The 21,913-nt window shown below is 47.3% G+C and overlaps 1 protein-coding gene across 7 annotated transcripts in view; it reads right to left on the reverse strand.

Moving 5' to 3' along the window:
• Positions 1 to 21,913, reverse strand: part of PMCA (plasma membrane calcium-transporting ATPase 3) — a 485,021-nt gene that overhangs the window by 403,020 nt on the left and 60,088 nt on the right. For all 7 annotated transcript variants that reach the window (XR_013899883.1, XM_080283982.1, XM_080283980.1 and 4 more), the window contains exon 2: positions 4,466 to 4,486. The gene's annotated coding sequence lies outside the window, so the exon portion shown is untranslated. The remainder of the gene's footprint in view (positions 1 to 4,465; positions 4,487 to 21,913) is intronic.

Below are 21,913 nucleotides of genomic sequence, written 5' to 3' on the forward strand. Positions count from 1 at the left end.
ATACATGCATACATATATATAGATACACAGACACACACAAAAAGAGATAGATGGATAGACAGACAGATATACAGAGAGAGAGAGAGAGAGAGAGAGAGAGAGAGAGAGAGAGAGATGAGGAGGAGGAGAGATGAGAGGAGGGAATGAGTGGGTGACTGGAGAGAAAAATGGAGGAAAATGAACTTGTGAGGGAGGCAAAAAGAGGGATATAAGATGAGACTGAGATGAGAGAGAGAGAGAGAGAGAGAGAGAGAGAGATGAGTGGCAGGAAGGTGGGTAAGAGACTGAACGCAAAGGGGACAGAGAAGATGAGACAGGCAGACAGACAGACAGACAAATATGAAGAGAGAGGCATGAGGGGGGCCCGACATGGAGACACAGGATGAGAGAGTAAGGTAGGGAGCACGGGGAGGGAAATGGGGGGAGATTGGAGGGAAGGGGGAGGAAACAGAGGAAGAGGACTGGGGAGGAGGGAGAGAATGAGGGAGGGAGAGAGGAAGGAATGAGGAAGGAAATGGAGGGAGGGAGGGAGGAGGAAGGAAGAGAGGAATGGGGAGGGAGAGTGGGAAAGAGGGAGTAACTGAGAGGAATGGGGAGAAAATGAGGCGGGTAGAGAGATATGGGGAGAGAATGGGCAGAAAAGAATGGGGAGAGGAGAAGGGAGGGAGCAGGGTAGAGAGGAATGGGGAGGGAAAGGCAGGGAGGTAAAGAGGGAGGGAGGAAGGGAGGGAGGTAAAGAGGGAGGGAGGGAGGGAGGTAAAGAGGGAGAGAAAGGCAGGGAGGAAGGGAGGTAAAGAGGGAGAGAAAGGGAGGGAGGGAGTGAGAGTGGGAGGGAGAAGGAAGCAGGAAAGGACAGATTAAAGCTGAACTAAGATAAGAAGAGGTGGTGGTGGTATGGTGGTAGTGTGGTGCGGTGGTAGAGTGGTGGTGATTGTGGTGGTGTGGTGGTGGTGGTAGTGTGGTGGTGATGGTGGTAATGTGGTGGTGCGGTAGTGTGGTGGTGGTGATTGCTGTAGTGTGGTGGTGATGATCGTTGTAGTGTGGTGGTGGTGATGGAGGTAGTGTGGTTGTGGTGATGGTGATAGTGTGGTGGTGATGGTGGTAGTGTGGTGGTGCGGTAGTGTGGTGGTGGTGATGGTGATAGTGTGGTTGTGGTGATTGTTTGGTGTGGTGTTAGTGTGGTGGTGATTGTGGCAGTGTGGTGGTGATGGTGGTGATGGTGGTGTGATGGTGGCAGTGTAGTGGTGACTGGTAGTGTAGTGGCGGTGATGGTACTGTGGTGGTTGTGGTGTGACGATGGTATTGTGGTGGTGGTGGTGAGGTGGTGGTATTGTGGTGGTGGTGATGGTGGTAATGTAGCGGTGATGATGATAATGTGATGGTGGTGGTGATGATGGTTGTGTGGTAGTGATGATGGTGGTGTGGTGTGGTGATAATGGTAGTCAGGGATGGTGGTGGTGGTGCAGTGATGTGGTAATGTGGTGGTGGTGACGGTAGTGTGGTGGTGGTGATGGTGCTAGTGTGGTGGTGATGATCGTGGTAGAGTGGCAGTGGTGATGGATGTTGTGTGCTGGTGGTGATGGATGTGGTGGTGGTGGTGGTGGTGGTGTGGTGGTGGTGGTGATGATGATGGTAGTAGTATGGTGGAGGTGATAGTGAGGTGGTGATTGTGGTAGTGATAGTGAGGTGGTGATTGTGGTAGTGATAGTGAGGTGGTGATCGTGGTAGTGAGGTGGTGATGGTGGTAGTGTGCTGGTGATGGTGGTTGTGTGGTGTGGTGGTGGTAGTGAGGTGGTGACGATGGTAGTGTGGTGGTGATGGTGGTCGTGTGGACTGTGGCGTGGTGGTGGTGGTAGTGTGGTGGTCATGGCGGTGGTGTGGTGTGGTGATGGTAGTGTGGTGGTGATGGTGGTGGTGAGGTGGTGATGATGGCAGTGTGGCGGTGATAGAGGCAGTAACAAGAATTATAGTTATTAGGGTTAGTCAAAGAAAAAACACATAATAATAATAATAATTAATAATAATAATAACAACAACAACAATAATAATAATAATAATAATAATAATGTTAGCCAGCAGTGATCTATTTTGACGTGTATATAACCAATGAAGGCTCCTATGACTCACTATCAGCTGAATAAAATCGTCTGGAGAGAGAGAGAGAGAGAGAGAGAGAGAGAGAGAGAGATAGGGTTAACTTTTATCTTATCAGCACCATGATAATATACATACTCTCCTCACCACACCCACTCTCATACCCAAGCTCCATCAACCTATACTCCTTTCACTTCTAACTGGCCTAAAACTTCAATCACCCCATCCCGAATGCTGAGTTGAAACAAGAGATTAACACTGGAATATGGTGCTAGTCACGAAGAAGTGCTGTGAGAAGTGTGAGTCATAGTTTTTTTTCTGCCACTGAACTGCAAGACTGACACAAGAATAAGATGACAGTCACGAAGAAGTGCTATGGAAAGGATGTCAAACCGCTATGTCTTATACCTCGGAACTGCAGGAAGAGATGAACACCAGAATATGATGCTAGTCACGAAGAAGTGCTAAGGAAACGACGTACGTGGCATTATGATTCTGTCATTTAGGTTCGTGAAAGATAAGGTACACACACACACACACACACACACACACACACACACACACACACACACACACACACACACACACACTCACACCTTCATTCCCTCATTCTGAATACGATACGCCAGCACTTTCCTCCCTCATTCTCTCTCCCTCACACCCTCATTCCTTCTCCCTCCCTCCCTCTCACTCTCCCTCTTATACTTCTCCCTTCTACTCGCCACCTAATTCGTTTCCTTCCTTCCCAAGCCCCACACCCTCGTCCCTCCCCCCTCCCCCTCCACTCAATCTCTCCCTTCCGTCTCCCCACGCCTCCCCTCTACACCATTCCTATTTTCTCTCCCCTTCCCTCTCTCTCGAATCATCTCCTCTCCCTTTCCCCTCTCCCTTCCTCTTCTCTCCGCATTCCCTCTCCCTTCCTCATTCTCTTCCTCTCCCCTCCCCCTTCCCCTATCTCTTCCTCTCCCTTTCCCCGTCCCTCTCCCTTCTCCTCTCTCTCTTTCTCTGCCATCCCTTTCCCCTCGCCCTTCCTCTTTCCTCCTCTTCTCCCTTCCCCTCTCCCCTCTTGAAACTCTTCCTCCCCATCCTCTCTCTCTCTCTCTCGCCTCCCCTCCCCTCTCCATTCCCCCATCCCCTCTCACTTTCTCTCCTCTCCTTTCCCCTCTCTCCTCCCTTCCTCTCGCCGCCCATCCCCTCTCCTCTCCTCTCCCCTCTCTCTTCTCCCCTTCCTCTCCCCTCCCCAATAGGCCTAAACTACTCATTTGTCCACTTCCCACACAAATCTCGACCCCTGTGCTACCCACTCCACTCCAAAATCAACTTACCTTCCCCTCCTCACCCCCCACGCCCAATCCCTTCACAAGTAGGATTTATTTATTTCTATTTATCTATTTATTTGTTTATTTTTCCTGCTGCCTGGTAAACGTATTCTGTTTATTGAAGTCTTTTAGCTATGTGGTTAGGTGAAGGTAATTTCCTACCCTTGTTTTTAAATCCTACGGTCGTCTGCTTCAACCTCGTCTGCTTAAACCTCGACTGCTTAAACCTCGTCTGCTTAAACTTCGACTGCTTAAACCTCGACTGCTTAAACCTCGTCTGCTTAAACCTCGTCTGCTTAAACCTCGTCTGCTTAAACCTCATCTGCTTAAACCTCGTCTGCTTAAACCTCGTCTGCTTAAACCTCGACTGCTTAAACCTCGACTGCTTAAACCTCGACTGCTTAAACCTCATCTGCTTAAACCTCGTCTGCTTCAACCTCGTCTGCTTAAACCTCGACTGCTTAAACCTCATCTACTTAAACCTCGTCTGCTTAAACCTCGTCTATTTAAACCTGAAATCGAAAAGTGGGATGCAGACTCCAAAATTTCTGACTGATTTTTACTTGACAGTGGCTGAGAGGCAATGCTACGGCTCTCCATCCTTTCCACAGCACTTCTTCGTGACTAGCAACACATTCACCTGTTTATCTTTTGCTACAATCCAGCATTTAAAATAGAGAGATGTCAATTTAGTCAAGTTAAAGTGAAAAGAGTGTACGAGTCTTGCACCTATACTTCAGTTTACCAGACACTACGGCTCCCCATCTTTTCACAGCACTTCTTCGTGACTAGCAACACATTCAGTTGTTAATCCTTTCTTAGTACGCAGCATGCAAGATAGAGATACGTCAAATTTAGGCCAAGTTAACGTGAAAAGAGTATGGAGCAAGAATTTTCCTTCTATACTTCAGTCAGCCCGTACAACCACCATTTTCTATGATGACCGCAACTATGGGGCGTAGGAATAACTTTTGTAAATGAAACTAAAGGCGCCTGATCGATCCACAACGCCCAAGGAACACGCCCAAGGATGAGCCTCGAGTTGGACCTACCTTTAATGGTCTGCCGAGGAGCTGAAACAGGAGAAAAAGATAATATCAGATAAAGAAAATGATAACTGAATGGCCTATGAATCGTTTATGTGTAAGGGTGATATTTAAAAAGGACAGACGGTGACAGAAGATAGTGAAACAGACTGTGACGCAGAAAATAGTGGTGAAAGAGACGGTAACACGGAAGTTAGTGGTGAAACAGACGGTGACACGGAAGATAGTGGTGAAACAGACGGTGACACGGAAGATAGTGGTGAAACAGACGGAAACACGGAAGATAGTGGTGAAACAGACGGTAACACGGAAGTTAGTGGTGAAACAGACGGTAACACGGAAGATAGTGGTGAAACAGACGGTAACACGGAAGATAGTGGTGAAACAGACGGTAACACGGAAGTTAGTGGTGAAACAGACGGTAACACGGAAGATAGTGGTGAAACAGACGGTAACACGGAAGATAGTGGTGAAAGAGACGGTGAAACAGACGGTAACACGGAAGTTAGTGGTGAAACAGACGGTAACACGGAAGATAGTGGTGAAAGAGACGGTGAAACAGACGGTAACACGGAAGTTAGTGGTGAAACAGACGGTAACACGGAAGATAGTGGTGAAACAGACGGTAACACGGAAGATAGTGGTGAAACAGACGGTAACATGGAAGATAGTGGTGAAACAGACGGTGGAACAGAAGACAGTAACAGTGAAACACGGTGGTATGGTAGGTCAAATAGAAGGCAAAGACGGTGAAACAGATGAAAATGGTAGTAGCCAGTGGTATGGTATAGAATGGTTATGTCCGTATGGTAGGTGGCACTTGAGACGTAGTAACGCCTCTTCCTTAGCGATTCAGTCTCCATATACACCTACTTATTTTACGAACATCTATGTAATATCGACTGTTTCCAGATACAAGTAAACGAGAATTATTAAGATGTGCAAAATGAGTCGCTGAAGAAGAGGTGTCACGAACCTCTGGGCAGAATTTAGCACAGCATAATGAGTATATTGAGAGAGGGGGGTGTAAGTTGGGAGCGGGGCAGTGAAATGGCGGGGGACAGGGCGACGTGGAGGCGATTTGTTTGTGGCCACCCCGAACGGGATTGAGGCGTCTGGCAATAGATAGATAGATAATGAGGACAAATTAAAGTACACCTGTACATTAATTCCGGGTTGTAGTTTGGCGGGTGTAGCGTGGAGGTGTTAAGTGGTGCGAGTGCAGGGTGGTGTTAAGTGGTGTGAGTGTAGGGTGGTGTTAAGTGGTGTGAGTGTAGGGTGGTGTTAAGTGGTGTGAGTGGCATGGTGGTGTTAAGTGGTGTGAGTGGCATGGTGGTGTTAAGTGGTGTGAGTGGCATGGTGGTGTTAGGTGGTGTGAGTGGCATGGTGGTGTTAAGTGGTGTGAGTGGTATGGTGGTGTGTGGTGTGAGTGGCATGGTGGTGTTAAGTGGTATGAGTGGTATGGTGGTGTGTGGTGTGAGTGGCATGGTGGTGTTAAGTGGTATGAGTGGCATGGTGGTGTTAAGTGGTGTGTGGCATTGTGTTGTGTGGTGTGAGTGGCATGGTGGTGTGGTGTGAGTGGCATGGTGGTTTTAAGTGGTGTGAGTGGCATGGTGGTGTTAAGTGGTGTGAGTGGCATGGTGGTGTTGAGTGGTGTGAGTGGCATGGTGGTGTTGAGTGGTGTGAGTGGCATGGTGGTGTTGAGTGGTGTGAGTGGCATGGTGGTGTTGAGTGGTGTGAGTGGCATGGTGGTGTTGAGTGGTGTGAGTGGCATGGTGGTGTTGAGTGGTGTGAGTGGCATGGTGGTGTTGAGTGGTGTGAGTGGCATGGTGGTGCTGAGTGGTGTGAGTGGCATGGTGGTGTTGAGTGGTGTGAGTGGCATGGTGGTGTTGAGTGGTGTGAGTGGCATGGTGGTGTTGAGTGGTGTGAGTGGCATGGTGGTGTTGAGTGGTGTGAGTGGCATGGTGGTGTTGAGTGGTGTGAGTGGCATGGTGGTGTTGAGTGTGTGAGTGGCATGGTGGTGTTGAGTGGTGTGAGTGGCATGGTGGTGTTGAGTGGTGTGAGTGGCATGGTGGTGTTGAGTGGTGTGAGTGGCATGGTGGTGTTGAGTGGTGTGAGTGGCATGGTGGTGTTGAGTGGTGTGAGTGGCATGGTGGTGTTAAGTGGTGTGAGTGTAGGGCTGGTGTGAAACAATGCAGGGAGTTATTTAATATGCGAGGCAGGGTGACGGGGGGCTGCCTACCTGGCCCTTTGAAGTGACTCCCATGTCGCTCAAGTTAACCCCCATCACCACCTCTCACCCCCTTCACCGCCTCCCTCTTCCTCTCCCCTCACCCCCTTTCACCGCCCCCCTCTCCCCTATCCCATACTTACCCCTACACCTTCCCTGCCTCACTATTGGTTCCCCTGCCTTCCCTTCCTTGCCTCATTCTTCGTCCCCTGCATCCTTCTACCTCACCCCCCTCCCCAGTTCCACCCCTATTTGTCCAACAGCTTCTTCCCTGCCTCACATCCTGCCTTGTCCCTGCCTCAATTACGCTCCTCTCTTGTTTACCTTCTCTGCCTCACCGATGCCCCATTCATCCTTCCCCACTTACCCTACACCACCTTCCCTGCCTCACTATTGGCTCCTTTGCCCTACACTTGGCCTCCCCTGCCTCACACTTCCTTGAGTTGCGCCCTCACTCATTTTCCTCATTTTTCCAGCTCTGCCTCCTACCTCCTTTTTCCCTGCTAGTTTCCTACCTCACTCCTGTCATCCCTGCCTCAATCTTCATCCCCTGCCTCACACATGCCTCCCTCCGTCTCACTTCTGGTCTCCCTGCCTCACACTCAGTCCCCTGCCTGTCTCTGCCGCCTACCAAACCTGTTTATGCTTACTTCATTTCTTCTTTAGTCATCTTCACTCATTTTCTTTTTATTTTTTTTGGTCAGCCTTCCTGCCCACCCACCTTACTCTTCCTTCCCTCTTCGTCACCCTGCCTCCCTCTCCTCCCCCTCCCTATCTCCCTCTCCTCCCCCTCCCTAACTCCCTCTCCTTCCCCTCCCTTCCTCCCCATACTGTCTTGAAGATCGAGTCACTTCTTCCCTATCACTTTCATTCATTTTCCTTTTCTGTCTGTCTGCTCCCCCACCAACCCATCTTCCCCTTCCTTCCCCTTCTCTCCTCCTCGTTCCTTATCCCTCTTCCTTACTGCTAACTCTCTTGCCTGCCTTTCACTTCACCCTGCCTCACTCTAACCTCACCTGCCTCTCCTTATGTCCCCCCTGCCTCCCTCTCCGCCATCCTTACCTCCATGCCCGTCTCTGCCTCTCTCTCTCCCCCACCCTCACCTCCAAGTCTGTCTCTGCCTCTCTCTCTCCCTCACCCTCACCTCCAAGTCTGTCTCTGCCTCTCTCTCCCCCACCCTCACCTCCAAGCCTATGGTCTATTTACTTATCTGTCACCACTCACCGTGCTTTTTTCCTGCCTGTCCTCCCTCCCACCCATCTCTCTCTCTCTCTCTCTCTCTCTCTCTCTCTCAGTCTTCCCCTCCCCCTCATGACTGTCTCTGCCCCGATTTATTTCCGTCACCTTCACTCATTTTCCTTTTCTTCTGCCTACCCTGCCACGCCACTCAACCCTCCCTCCGTCTCTGCAGCCAAGCATGTCAAGAAGCTGCATTTTCCTTCTATCCCAAAACAGCACAGCACAACACAGCACAGCATAACACAGTGTAAAGCAGCACAATACACATCATTCACACACAACAGGATGAAAAGCAACACAATATGCATCACATAAAACAACAACGTACCGCAATACACACACACACACACACACACACACACACACACACATAATGCACCCATGAAATATTACTCAATTTCTGGAAGTAAACAAGTTCAGCCAGATGAAACCAGACACACAAGTTTCAGAGAGAGAGAGAGAGAGAGAGAGAGACTGAAAGGATTAAGCTGAGTAAAATCGCCCCCCCCCAAAAAAAAACAAAACAATAAACTCAAAATTTCATCAAAGAACTTAAGGGCTCATATTATCGCCCAATAAGGAAGCTCCCTAACACCTCTTCCTCACCGATTTATTTTTTGGATACGGCTGGCTAATACCGTTTTGAACGCTATTTATGCAGAGTATGGTGGTATTACAATGATTTAAGTAACACACAGACAGCAGTGGGTAGTAAGCAGAATAAATCGCTTAGGAAGAGGTGTTAGGGAGCTTCCTTAACAGACGAGAATATGGCCCAAGGGTTAATAATGGACGCCTTCTTGGGGTGGCACCAATAAGGGGGATTCACTGCCAGGCTATGATAAGCAGAATAAATCGCTTAGGAAAATTTGTTATGGAGCTTCCTTAACCGACGTGAATATGGCCCAAGGGATTAATAATGGACGCCTTCGCGGGGTGGCACCAATAAGACAAGGGGGATTCACTGCCAGGTAATCCCCCTCAACTTCCTCCCTATCCCGTGAAAGGAGGATGAGTTAGGGGACAGTCCAAGCAGGTCCTCCGTCAGGGTGCGGCTGCGTCACCAAGAGAAGGCGTCCTATCCAGTGCAATAGACGTGGACGAGCAAAGGATCAGAAGTCATTAAAAGGTGATGTGAAGGAAGGTTAAGAAGTGAATATGAAGTGAAATGAAGGTGATATGAATGAGGATTAAGTGTAACAGGTGATGTGGAGCAAATTTATGAAGTGAAATAATGTTAAACAGAGAGTAAGGTGTAATGAAAGAAGTGCGACATGCTGTGAAATGGTGGGTCGCAGGAAGAGGAAGAAGAGGAGGAAGTGAAATGACGTGAAGCAAAGACGCAAGAGGTAACAAGACAGGTGTGGTAAGAAATGAGGTGTGCGAGGTTGGGTGGGGTGGGGTGATGTGGTGGGTTGGGTTGGGTTGGGTTGGGTTAGGTTGGGTTGGGATGGGTTAGTTTAGGTTACGTTAGGTTGGGTTGGTTGGGATGGGATGGGATGGGACGGGACGGGACGGGACGGGACGCGACGGGACAGGACAGGACAGGACGGGATGGGATGGGATGGGATGGGATGAGGTGGGATGCCGAACAGTCACTTGGGTGCGGGTCGCCACATGTTACACTTTGTTGCATTATTGATTGTGGAAGTGAGCACGCTATTTCTGGCCTCCTCCACCTCACCTCACTCTACACCTCACCTCATCCTTGCTCTAACCCCACCTCACCTCACCTCATCCTAGCTCTACACCCAACCTTACCTCACCTCATCCTAGCTCTACACCCAACCTTACCTCACCTCATCCTAGCTCTACACCCAACCTTACCTCACCTCATCCTAGCTCTACACCCCACCTCACCTCACCTCATCCTAGCTCTACACCCAACCTTACCTCACCTCATCCTAGCTCTACACCCAACCTTACCTCACCTCATCCTAGCTCTACACCCAACCTTACCTCACCTCATCCTAGCTCTACACCCAACCTCACCTCACCTCATCCTAGCTGTACACCCAACCTTACCTCACCTCATCCTAGCTCTACACCCAACCTTACCTCAACTCATCCTAGCTCTACACCCAATCTTACCTCACCTCATCCTAGCTCTACACCCAACCTTACCTCACCTCACCTCACTCCACATCTCACCTCACCTTGCATCAATCCACACCTCAACTCACCCTACCTCTAAACCCAGCCTCATCTCACCTCACTCTGGCGGCATTTCCCAGGCCAGAAAAACCCTCCACCTTCCCTCCACACTTTCTCCACCACATTCTCAGCCTCCACCTTCCCTCCACCCCACCACACTTTCTCCACCACAGTCGCAGCCTTCACTCCACACAGTCGTCCTTGGTTCAGGCTAACGTTCAACTGTAATCACGTTATAGCAAGGCAAACTATCTGAGCATAGTAGTCTCTCTCTCTCTCTCTCTCTCTCTCTCTCTCTCTCTCTCTCTCATCATTTTTATTATTATTATTATTATTATTATTATCATTTCCCCCAAACGGCACAAGCCAGACAGTTTTGTTAAGTAGACGAAATACTGTATAAGGACAGTTTATGTATGTATGCATGTATGAATGTATTTATGTAAGTATGTACGTGCTGCTTAGCGGGTTACTGGAATTAGGGCTGGTGGTTGTTCTGTTCCAGCCACCCTTCACAGGATGCTGGGTCAGGCAACAGATAGATAAAGATAAAAACTAGACAGAGAAATAAAAGGATAAACAATATACAGCAAGATACATACAGATGAAGATTAGCACACACAAATCGGAAATACACAGATACGGAGATAAATAAACAGAAAAATCTATACAAATGCATGCGAGGACTGGGCACGGGGCTAGGATTGCGACTGAAGTGTTGAGGGAAAGGATGGGACTTGAATGTGTTGGTGTTGTGATGAAGAGGGGTAGACTGAGATGGTTTGGGCATAGTGAGAAGATGGAGGATGACAATTGGGTGCCGAAGGTGAGAAGTGTAAACACCGGAGGTAAGGTTGCGAGAGGCAGACCAAAAAAGACCTGGGACGAGATCATAGAGTGTGACCTAAGGAATAAGGGACTGAACAGGGAGGCTGCCAAAGATCGAGCAGCGTGGAAAAAGCATGTTGGAGCCTTCTTAAACTAAACGATATACACACACACAGATAAGGACAGATAAGACAAGATATCAGTAACTAAATAAATCATGAATGGTAGGCAGGTTATTGGACGTCAAAAATGTTAACAATGGGAAGAACAGAGATAAAAATGTTCATTGTGGCGAGAGGTATGTGTGACAGTCATGGATCCAGATAAGGCCAACTGATAAGCGAGATAAGAGGACGCTATTGTGGGAGGTGTATGGCGATATTGATACGCCAGCTAACAACTCCAGTAGACGATTTTATTCAGCTTAGGAGATTTTATCGCTGGTAGGGTTAAATAAAGCTACTGGTAAGCGAGATAAGAGGACGGTATTTCGGGAGGCGTATGGTGATAATGATAAGTCAGGTAACAACTCCAATATCAGACGATTTTATGACGAGAAGACGATTTTACTAAGCTTAGGACAGTATTAGCGCTACTGATAAGGAAGATAAGAGGACGATATTGTGGGAGGTATATGGCGACTGTGATAAGCCAGATAACTCCAGTACCACCAGACGATTTTATTAAGAGAAGACGATTTGCTTCAGCTTTAGAGAGACTTTTAGAGATAATGATAAGCAAGATAACAGGACGCTACTGTGCATGGTGTAGAGGCTTAGATTTTATGTATATTAAGTACACGTTGTTAAGAAAAACATCCATCTCCCCATCATCATCATTATCATCATTATTCCAAACGTCATCATCATCATCATCATCACTATTACCACCACCACCATCATTATCACCACCACCACCACCACCATCATTATTATCACCACCACCACCATCATCATCATTACCATCACCACCACCACCATTATCACCATCACCACCACCACCATCATTATCACCACCACCACCATCATTATCATTACCATCATCACCACCACCATCATTATCATCATCCTCACCACCATCATCATCATCACCACCATCATCACCCAACGTCAGAAACACAAGCAAATTAACTTGGGTCAGCTTCTCCAGTGTGACCTAGTACGGCATACAGGGTCAAAGGTCAACCAAGTGTAACAGGCGTGTCTTGAGATGGGCAGCTGTGAGGTCAAGACGTGCTCGACTTTCTTGCTGACTCTACGCCTCTTGAGTCATCGTGAGTCAGGATTATTTAGTTCTATAGTCGGTCTGTTTTATTCAATTTGTTTTTTCCATCCTCTGCTCATCTTGTTAAAAAAAAAAAAAAAAAAGAGGGGGGGCAATCTCACAGGCTGACAGATCCCTAACCCTTTCCAACCGATGACTTATTTTTTTGTCACTTGATTCCGGCTCTCTTTCTCTCTTTTGAGCAGGAGGGCCGCCTTCACGTGGTGGCACCGATATAACCAGGCGACTCCACTGCTCGGTTATAAAAAAGGTCCCTTTACTACTCCCAAACAACAACAACAACAACAACAACAGCAAATACTACTACTACTACCACTACTAATACTGCTACAACTACAACAAATACTACTACTACTACTACAACTACAACAAATACTAGTACTACTGCTACTACTATTACTACTACTACTACTATTACTACTACCAGTACTACTATTACTACTACCACTACTACTACTATGTTTCACACACAACCCTACACTGTCAATACAAAGTTCAAAATACCAATGAATGACAGGAAAACCAGGAATCCAAAGTGAGTCCAACACGCTACTGTGGTGTGGGCTGAATCCAAAGTGAATCCTAAACGCAAATGTGATGTAGGCTGAATCCAAAGTGAATCCTAAACGCTACTGTGGTGTGGGCTGAATCCAAAGTGAATCCTAAACGCTACTGTGATGTAGGCTGAATCCAAAGTGAATCCTAAACGCTACTGTGGTGTGGGCTGAATCCAAAGTGAATCCAAAACGCAAATGTGATGTAGGCTGAATCCAAAGTGAATCCTAAACGCTACTGTGGTGTGGGCTGAATCCAAAGTGAATCCTAAACGCTACTGTGGTGTGGGCTGAATCCAAAGTGAATCCAAAACGCTACTGTGGTGTGGGCTGAATCCAAAGTGAATCCTAAACGCTAATGTGGTGTGGGCCAAGCTGATCCGCCGGGGGAGTGGAGGGACAGCTGGGAAAATTAAGATTGTGCCAACATTTATAAGGAGGGGGAAGGGGGAGGCGAGAGGGGGATGAGATGGGAAGGAAAAGGAGAGAAGGGGAGGAGAGGGGAAGGAAAAAGAGAGGAGAAGGAAAAAGAGAGGTGAAGTGGAAGAGAATAGAAGGAAAAAGAGAAAAAAGGAGGAAAGGGGAAGGAAAAAGAGAGGAGAATGGGAGATGAGGGGAAGGAAAAAGAGAGAAGGGGATGAGAATAGAAGGAAAAAGAGAGAAGGGAAGGAGAGGGGAAGGAAGAAGACAGAAGAGGAGGAGAGGGGAAGGAGAGAGGAGAGCAGAGGGGAAGGAAAAAGAGAGGAGAAGGGGTGGAGAGGGGATGCTTGGGGAGAGAAAGAGAGGGTGGTGGGACGGACAAAGAGGGGAAGGAGGAAGAGGGGAAAGGGGAGGGAAACGGGTACCTGGGGGAGAGAAAGAGGGGGAGAGGGAGGACAAAAGGAAGGGGGAACAGAGGGGAGAGGGGGATGGTTGGAGAGAGAGAGAGAGAGAGAGAGAGAGAGAGAGAGAGAGAGAGAATGGAGGGGGTGAGGGAGTGGCGGTACATGGTCGGGAATATTAAACGCATCGACTATGACGGGGGAGGGGGGGGGGAGAAGGAAGTGAAGGAGAGGGGTTTGTGAAGGAGGGGAGATGTGATGGGGAAGTGAAGGGGAGGGGGATGTGAAGGGGAAGGGGATGTGAAGGGGAAGGGGATGTGAAGGGGAGGGGGATGTGAAGGAGAGGGGGATGTGAAGGAGAGGGGGCTGTGAAGGAGAGGGGGATGTGAAGGGGGAGAGGAGAGATGAATGTGAAAGGGAGGAGGAGGATGGAATTGAGGAAGTAAGGGGAAGAAGGGGGATACCAGAGAGAGAGAGAGAGAGAGAGAGAGAGAGAGAGAGAGAGAGAGAGAGAGAGAGAGAGAGAGAATATTTTTAAGTTCCCCCTTCACCTTCACCTGCCCCCCCCCCAAAATCTCAAACCCAATATCACCTAGGTTATCGGCCAGGTGTAGTCAGGTGAGGGGGCAAATTTGACTAGTAACCAAGGAGACTCACCATAAACTGAGGCTCAAGAAAATTAAAACAACCATAGCCCAGTCCCATCAGATGAAAACAAAATGGCACATAAATAAAGAAAAAAAAAATGATACTCTCTTCACTTTTACTTGGCCTAAAATTACCATCCATCCATCTTGACTGTTGTGCTGTAACAATAGCCTGACACTAGAATATGATGCTAGTCACGAAGAAGTGCTATGGTGAGAGAGAGAGAGACTACCATCCGGGAAATATGTGGCAAAAAGAAGAAAACCCGAAGCAAGTTAAAGAGATTTAACACGTCCGCTGAATAATAATCTATCTATCTATCTATCTATCTATCGACTGCCAGACACCTTAAGCCCGTAAGGGGTGGCCACAAACAAATCGCCTCCATGTCGCCCTGTCCCCTGCCATTTCACTGCCCTCCCACCAGTTCACACACCGCCGTCTCATATACCTCTCCATTTCATCCCTCCATCTCATCCTCGGCCTCCCCCTTCCTCAATACAACAATAACAACAACAACAACAACAACAACAACAACAACTACTACTACTACTACTACTGCTACTACTACTACTACTAATAATAATAATAATAATAAAACACCGATTGCAAATGAGGAAGTAAAAAAAAGATTGTACCCTCATCGAAAACAGAGAAATGGGGCGGAAGTGTGTGAAGAGGCAAGCTAATGATGACTTGAACTGACACGACCTTAATAGCTTACGTCAACAACAACAATAACAACAACAACGAAGACAATAATAGCAACACGACTAGTAACAATAATAATAATAATAACAATAAGGAAGAAGAAGAAGAAAAGGAGGAGGAGGAGGAGGAAAAGAAGAAAAAGAACAATAGCATGCTACCTGGCCTTCAAGATGCAATTAAGATAGAGACTGACAGGAAGAGGGAGAAAGAACACTAGAGAGCATAATAAGTAGAAGAGAAAATGACAGGAGAGAAAAAATAACCCTTTCAACACGAGGACGTATTTTGGGACGCCAGAACACCATATGGAGCGGCCAGGTAAGTCAATCACGACCTAAGGATTTTCAAAGGTGAGGTGCTTCAGTTTAGCGATGTCCCTATTGCTTTAATTTAGCGATGGGTGCTAGAGAGGGACGCCTTCACGTGGTGGCACCGATACACCTGGCCGGATCCACTGCCCAGGTATACAAACGCCCCTCACCTCCCTCCCTATCCCCCGAAAGGAAAATATGACTGTCAGAGAAGGGTAACTCCAGCATGTAGTTCACCGGGTTGTAGTGTGTGTGTGTGTGTGTGTGTGTGTGTGTGTGTGTGTGTGTGTGTGTGTGTGTGTGTGTGTGTGTGTGTGTGTGTGAGTGAGAGAGAGAGAGAGAGAGAGAGAGAGAGAGAGAGAGAGAGAGAGAGAGAGAGAGAGAGAGAGAGAGAATCTATAAGCTGAAGGATAGGATAAAAAAAAGTGAGAATGAAGGAGGGACATAATGAGAATGAAGAGGGGACAAGGAAAGTGAAGGAGTGAGGAAGAATGAAAGGAGTACAAAGGAAAGCAAACAGCAACAGCCCTAATGGTCCTTTCGAGGCTGCTTGTTACAGGGAAGACTATCACTGTAATATCAAATTCCACAAGTTGAAGGTAAGGTTAGGAAAGCAAGAAGGCTCTCCCCCACCCGCCAAACCCTCCAGTAGAAGTTGGCAGGAAAAAAGTAAGAAGGACCAGCATGCAGCACGGAAAAACTGACATGGAAATTTTATAGGAACGACTGAAAAGAGGTAAACTATATTCTGTCCTACTATTTCTATACACAAGTGTCAATGAGCTCCAGGTATCATTAATTACATAGCATTTACCTGTTATAGGAGGAAGAGATGGAATGAAGGAACGGCGGAGAATGTAAGAGTGATGGAGCATGAAGGACTGGAAAGAATGTAGGACAGAATGAAGGAGTGATGGAGAATAAAGGAGAGCGATAATGAAGGGATGTGAGGGGAACGGATAGGGTGTGTGTAGGGGTGGGTAGTGTGTGAGGGGATGGGTAGGGGGATGTCGGGGTGGGTAGGGGGTGTGGGGGTGGGTAGGTGATGTGGGGGTGAGTAGGGGGTGTGGGGGGATGGGTAGGGGGGTGTACAGGGCCGCTACACCTACACAACATTACATCATCACCTCCCGGGAAGGTGCCCTGATTACGAAGGTAGGAAATCCGGTACCTACATAAACATTAGAAGCGGGAAACGTATACACACACACACACACACACACACACACACACACACACACACACACACACACACACACACACACGTAATTAACTTTGAAAACCTGGCCCTGCTCGTAATCCCGTCGCTAACACTACACAATAAAGTCTTAATTATCACGTCAAATTGGCTGGGTACTTTATTTGTCCAGTAGTAAATTAGCCACGATCGGGGCCACGATAATAATTGCAGTATCAGAGGCTGTCTTCATGTCTATACTCCTCTCTCTCTCTCTCTGTACGGGCAAACACACACACACACACACACACACACACACACAGAGTGGGGGGGAGGGGGATGTAATGAGCAGAATAACAAAAACCCTTCCACCCTGCACAATACCCCCATCATAATTCTCTCTCTCTCTCTCTCTCTAATGCCCTTTCTTTTATCTCAGTTCTTTCATTATTTTGTTCACTTTCACCACTTTTAACATCTCCCTCATTCCTTCATTCATCCTCCTTCCTTCACAGTCCACTCCAACCATCTTCCTTCCTTCCTTTACCCTCCCTCCTTGTATCCTTAATTTTCCTTCTATCCCTTCCCACTTCCTTCTCCTTTCCTTCCTTCCTTCCTCTTTCCTCCACATGTCATCCTATCACATTCTCCCTCCTTCCTTCCATTACAGTCTTTCCTTCGTTATTCCATCTCCTTCAATCTGTATTCATTTTCTTTCCTTCCTTCTCTCCTTCCCTCGCTTCCTATTGCCTCCTCTCATTCCCTCTCTCCCAACTTCCTTCTTTCCTTTCCCTCTCTCTTTCCTTCTCTTCCTACTTCCTTCTCTTTCCCTCTCTCCCTTCTTTGTCTCCTTCCCTCACCTCTCCATTTCCTTCACTGCTTCCCTCTCTTCCTACTTTTCTTCTTCCCTCTCTTCCTCCTTCATTCCCTTATTTCTTCCCTTCCTTCTTCCTTCATTCTTTCCTTCTTTCCTCTCTTCTTCCTTCATTCTCTCATTCCTTCCCTTCCTTCACATTGCCCTCCTTCCCTCTCTTCCTCCTTCATTCCTTCCCTTTCTTCTTCCTTCATCCCTTCCTTCACATTTCCCTCCCTCCCGGCCCTCCTTCACTCAACCCCTCACTTCTTTGTAACAGGATCATTTTTCTTTCCCTTTCATTCTTCTCATTACACTTTAATCCCTCCCATCTCTCTCCTCCACTCTCTTTACTCTTTTTTGCTCTCTTTACCTCCCTCCCACCCACCTTTCTCCTCTACTTTCTCCACTCTTTTTCGCTCTCTTTACCTCCCTCCTTCTTTCTCCTCCACTTCACTCTTTTCGCTCTCTTTACCTCCCTCCCACCTTTCTCCACCACTCTCTTTACCCTTTTTCGCTCTCTTTCTCTCTTTTCACCTTTCATTTTTCTTATTACACTCTGATCCCTCCCATCTCTCTCTCTCCTCTTTTTCGCTCCCCCTCTCTTCCTTCCCCTTTCTCCGATTTCTTTCCTCCACTCTCTTCACTCTTTCTCGCTCCATTTACCTCTCTTCCTTTACTCTCTTTCCGGTGCAAAAGAGAGACGCCTTCACGTGGTGGCACCCATATAACCAGGCGGACCCACTGCCTGGTTATACACAGGTCCCACGACTCCCTCCCTATCCCCCGAAAAGATGATGGTGGACTGCAAGATAGGGACAACTCTAGCCTGCAGTCCACTGGGTTCACGTTCAGATGGCCCTGGGACGATAACAACAACAACAACAACAACAACAACAATCTCTCTCTCTCTCTCTCTGTCCAACACCAACACCAACAACAGCAGCACCAACAACCTCTCTCTCTCTCTCTCTCCAACACCACCAACACCAACAGCAGCACCAACCTCTCTCTCTCTCTCTCTCTCTCTCTCCAACACCACCACCACCACCACCACCAACAGCAGCACCAACCTCCCTCTCTCTCTCTTTCTCTCTCTCTCTCTCTCTCCATTTATTTCACCTTTTATTCCTCTCCCATTACCCTAATCTCCCCCAAACAATAAACAAACAAACAAACAAACAACACCTCTCTCATTACTCTCTGCATTTCTTTCTGCCCCCTTCATTCCCCTCCCCTCCTTCCCCCCTCCCCTCCTCCTCCTCCCCTTTACCTCTCCCCCCTCCCCATCTTTCTCCCCCACCCCTGTGATTGACACTTCCCATCCTCTTCATTTCCTTTCTGCTCCGTCATCTCCATTTCCTTCCACCTCTTTCTCTCTCTCTTTTTTGCTTCCATTCTTTCATTTCCTCTCTCTCTCTCTCTCTCTCTCATCTTCTTTCTTCTTATTTATTCATTTTCACTTCATTCACTCATCTCATTCATTTCCTTTCTTCTCTATCATCACTTTCTTCTCACTCACTATCTCTCTGTGCTATTCATCCTATCTCTCTCTCTCTCTCTCTCTCTCTCTCTCTCTCTCTCTCTCTCTCTCTCTCGTCAGACGCCTTAATCCTTTATTGGGTGGCCACAAACAAATCGCTCCCACGTCGCCCTGTCCCCTGCCATTTGACTACCCTCTCTCCAACTCCCCTTCCTCCTCTCTCATGCATCTCTCCACTACTCCATCCTTCCATCTCATCCTGATCTCCACCTCCACATCACTCAAATACACTCTCCTAGTCAGTCTCTCATCCATCCTCTCCACATGGGCAGAGCATCTTAAAGTATTTCTCTTCACATTTTTGTTTACCTCGTAGTGAAGGTGCTAATGAGAGAGAGAGAGAGAGAGAGAGAGAGAGAGAGAGAGAGAGAGAGAGACGCCTTCATGTGGTGGCACTGATATAACCATGCCACTCCTCTGCCTGGATATATAAACGTCCCTCAACTCCCTCCCTATCCCTTGAAAGGAGGATGGTGGACTGTGCGGGAGGGTAACTTCAGCCTGCAGCTCACTGGGTTCACATTTCGCAAGAACCTGGGCCTACAACAACAGCAACAACCATAACTACTACTACTACTACTACGACTACTACTACCACCATCACTGCCACCACCACCACCATATTCGTACTCCTACCACCACCATCACCACCACCACCACCACCATATTTCTACTCCCATCACCACCACCACCACCACCACCACCACCACCATATTTCTACTAACCCATCCAGTACGAAGTGTCCAGAAGGGAATTAAATCGTCAGCAGATATGGATATTATAACTACAACCACGTCATCGGACTGAATAGGTAACTCCCACCAAAATTACTCATATTCTGGCATATTATTCACTTCCACATTCACTCTAACTTGGCTTCCTTCATTCCGCCATTCATTCTTCTGTTTTTTTTTCTGTTTTCTTCTCCCCTTGCCTCTGTCCCCTCCCCCCTCCCCGACCCTCCCTTCCCCCAGCCTAATATATCTTTCATTATATTTTTTGTCTCCCCCCCTCCTCCTCTTTCCCTCCATCCACCCCCCTCTCCTCCCTTTCTCTCTTCACCCATCCATCCCCCTCTCCACCCACCCTCCCTCCCTCCGTATCTTCCTCCCTCCCTCTACTCCTTTTTGTCCTATTATCTCTCCCTGTCTCCACCCCCTCTCTTCCCTCCCTTTCTCCACGGTCCTCCCCTCCCATCCACACCCCTCTTCCTCCTATTATTCTCTTTCTTTATCTTCTCTCCCCTCTCCTTTCTTCCAATTTCCACGCATGCCAGTCTCTCTCTCTCTCTCTCTCATTACCTTCCTTAAGCCCAGTCCTAAGAATTCCCTGCTTGTTGGACAGTATTAAAGGTTAAATTCTCTCTCTCTCTCTCTCTCTCTCCATCTGCCTGTCTCCTTTCTTCTACTTCTTATTTACTTCCATCCCCCCTCCTCCTCCCCTCCCCTTCCTCTTCTTCTTCTACTTCCTCCTCGCTCAATAACTCTTCCTCCTGTTTTTCCACTGTCATTCAGGTCTCCCTCAATTATCTCTCTCTCTCTCTCTCTCTCTCTCTCTCCATGCATTCTCATCCAGGTTTCTTTCCTCTTCCTTGCTGCTCCTCCTCCTCTCTTCATGTAACCCTCTGCCTACAGTCGGATTCAGAAGTCCTATCCCTTGTCCCAAACTCTGAAAATTAGTGTTATGAATCAATGCAAACGATACTGATGGGAAAAAAAATCCGAAGCCAAAAATAGTCATCAGCATCGCCTTTTGCTCATTACCTTTTTTTTTTCGAAATCCACAGAGAGAGATAAGTTGAAGGACAGAAGTTTTGATGCCGACTGTACCAAGGGACTTAATTTTCTCGCATAAGTCGGTAATTGTCAAGCGTTGCCGTATTTCTTCACTTTTTAATCGTGTGTCCCGAGGGTCCACCAGAAAACAGCTTGACTCTAGTTTATTTTCTAAGCCTGTGACCACTAAAATCTGTCTCACCTGTACGAAATCCTTGAGGACAGTATCAAAGAAATGAGGATAGTGTCAAAGAAATGAGGATAGTGTCAAAGAAATGAGGATAGTGTCAAAGAAATGAGGATAGTGTCAAAGAAATGAGGATAGTGTCAAAGAAATGAGGATAGTGTCAAAGAAATGAGGATAGTGTCAAAGAAATGAGGATAGTGTAAAAATGAGGATAGTGTCAAAGAAATGAGGACAGTGTCAATGAAATGAGGATAGTGTAAAAATGAGGACAGTGTCAAAGAAATGAGGACAGTGTCAAAGAAATGAGGACAGTGTCAAAGAAATGAGGATAGTGTCAAGGAAATGAGGATAGTGTCAAAGAAATGAGGATAGTGTCAAGGAAATGAGGATAGTGTCAAAGAAATGAGGATAGTGTCAAAGAAATGAGGATAGTGTCAAGGAAATGAGGATAGTGTCAAAGAAATGAGGATAGTGTCAAGGAAATGAGGATAGTGTCAAAGAAATGAGGATAGTGTCAAGGAAATGAGGATAGTGTCAAAGAAATGAGGACAGTGTCAAAGAAATGAGGATAGTGTCAAAGAAATACCAGATGCCAGTTAACTCTCCTTCTTCAACAGTAAATTTTCTCTTTTTTTCCTCACTTATCTCTTTCCTCTTCACCTCTTTCCTCTTTCTTCACCTCTCCTTTCTTCATATATCTCTTTTCTTCACACCCTCTTTTTTCTTCACCTCTTTCCTCTTTCTTCGCCCCTCTTTTCTTCATATATCTCTTTTCTTCACCTCTTTCCTCTTTCTTCACCCCTCTTTTCTTCATATATCTCTTCTTTCTTCACCTCTTTCCATTTTCTTCACCTCTCTTTCTTTCACCTCTTTTTCCCTTCATCTCTCTCTTTTCTTGATTTGTTTTTCATCGCCTCTTTATCTCTTTTTTCACTTTCTTTAACCCCAATTTCCTTCTGTAGGTTAGTGTAGCCATAAATCCTAAGACCTCCCCCCCCTCTCTCTCTCTCCCTGCCACCCCCCCCTCCCCACAATCCCTCACCCCTATACCCATTTATCATCAACCTCTCTCTCTCTCTCTCCTTCCCTCCCCTTACCTCTCTCTCCCTACCTCTCCTATCCCTTACCTCTCTCCCCCC

This window comes from Coenobita brevimanus, chromosome 99 (genome assembly GCF_032717465.1).
Source record: "Coenobita brevimanus isolate Jiangsu-jjx chromosome 99, ASM3271746v2, whole genome shotgun sequence".
In the NCBI taxonomy this organism is placed as follows: Eukaryota; Metazoa; Arthropoda; class Malacostraca; order Decapoda; family Coenobitidae; genus Coenobita; species Coenobita brevimanus.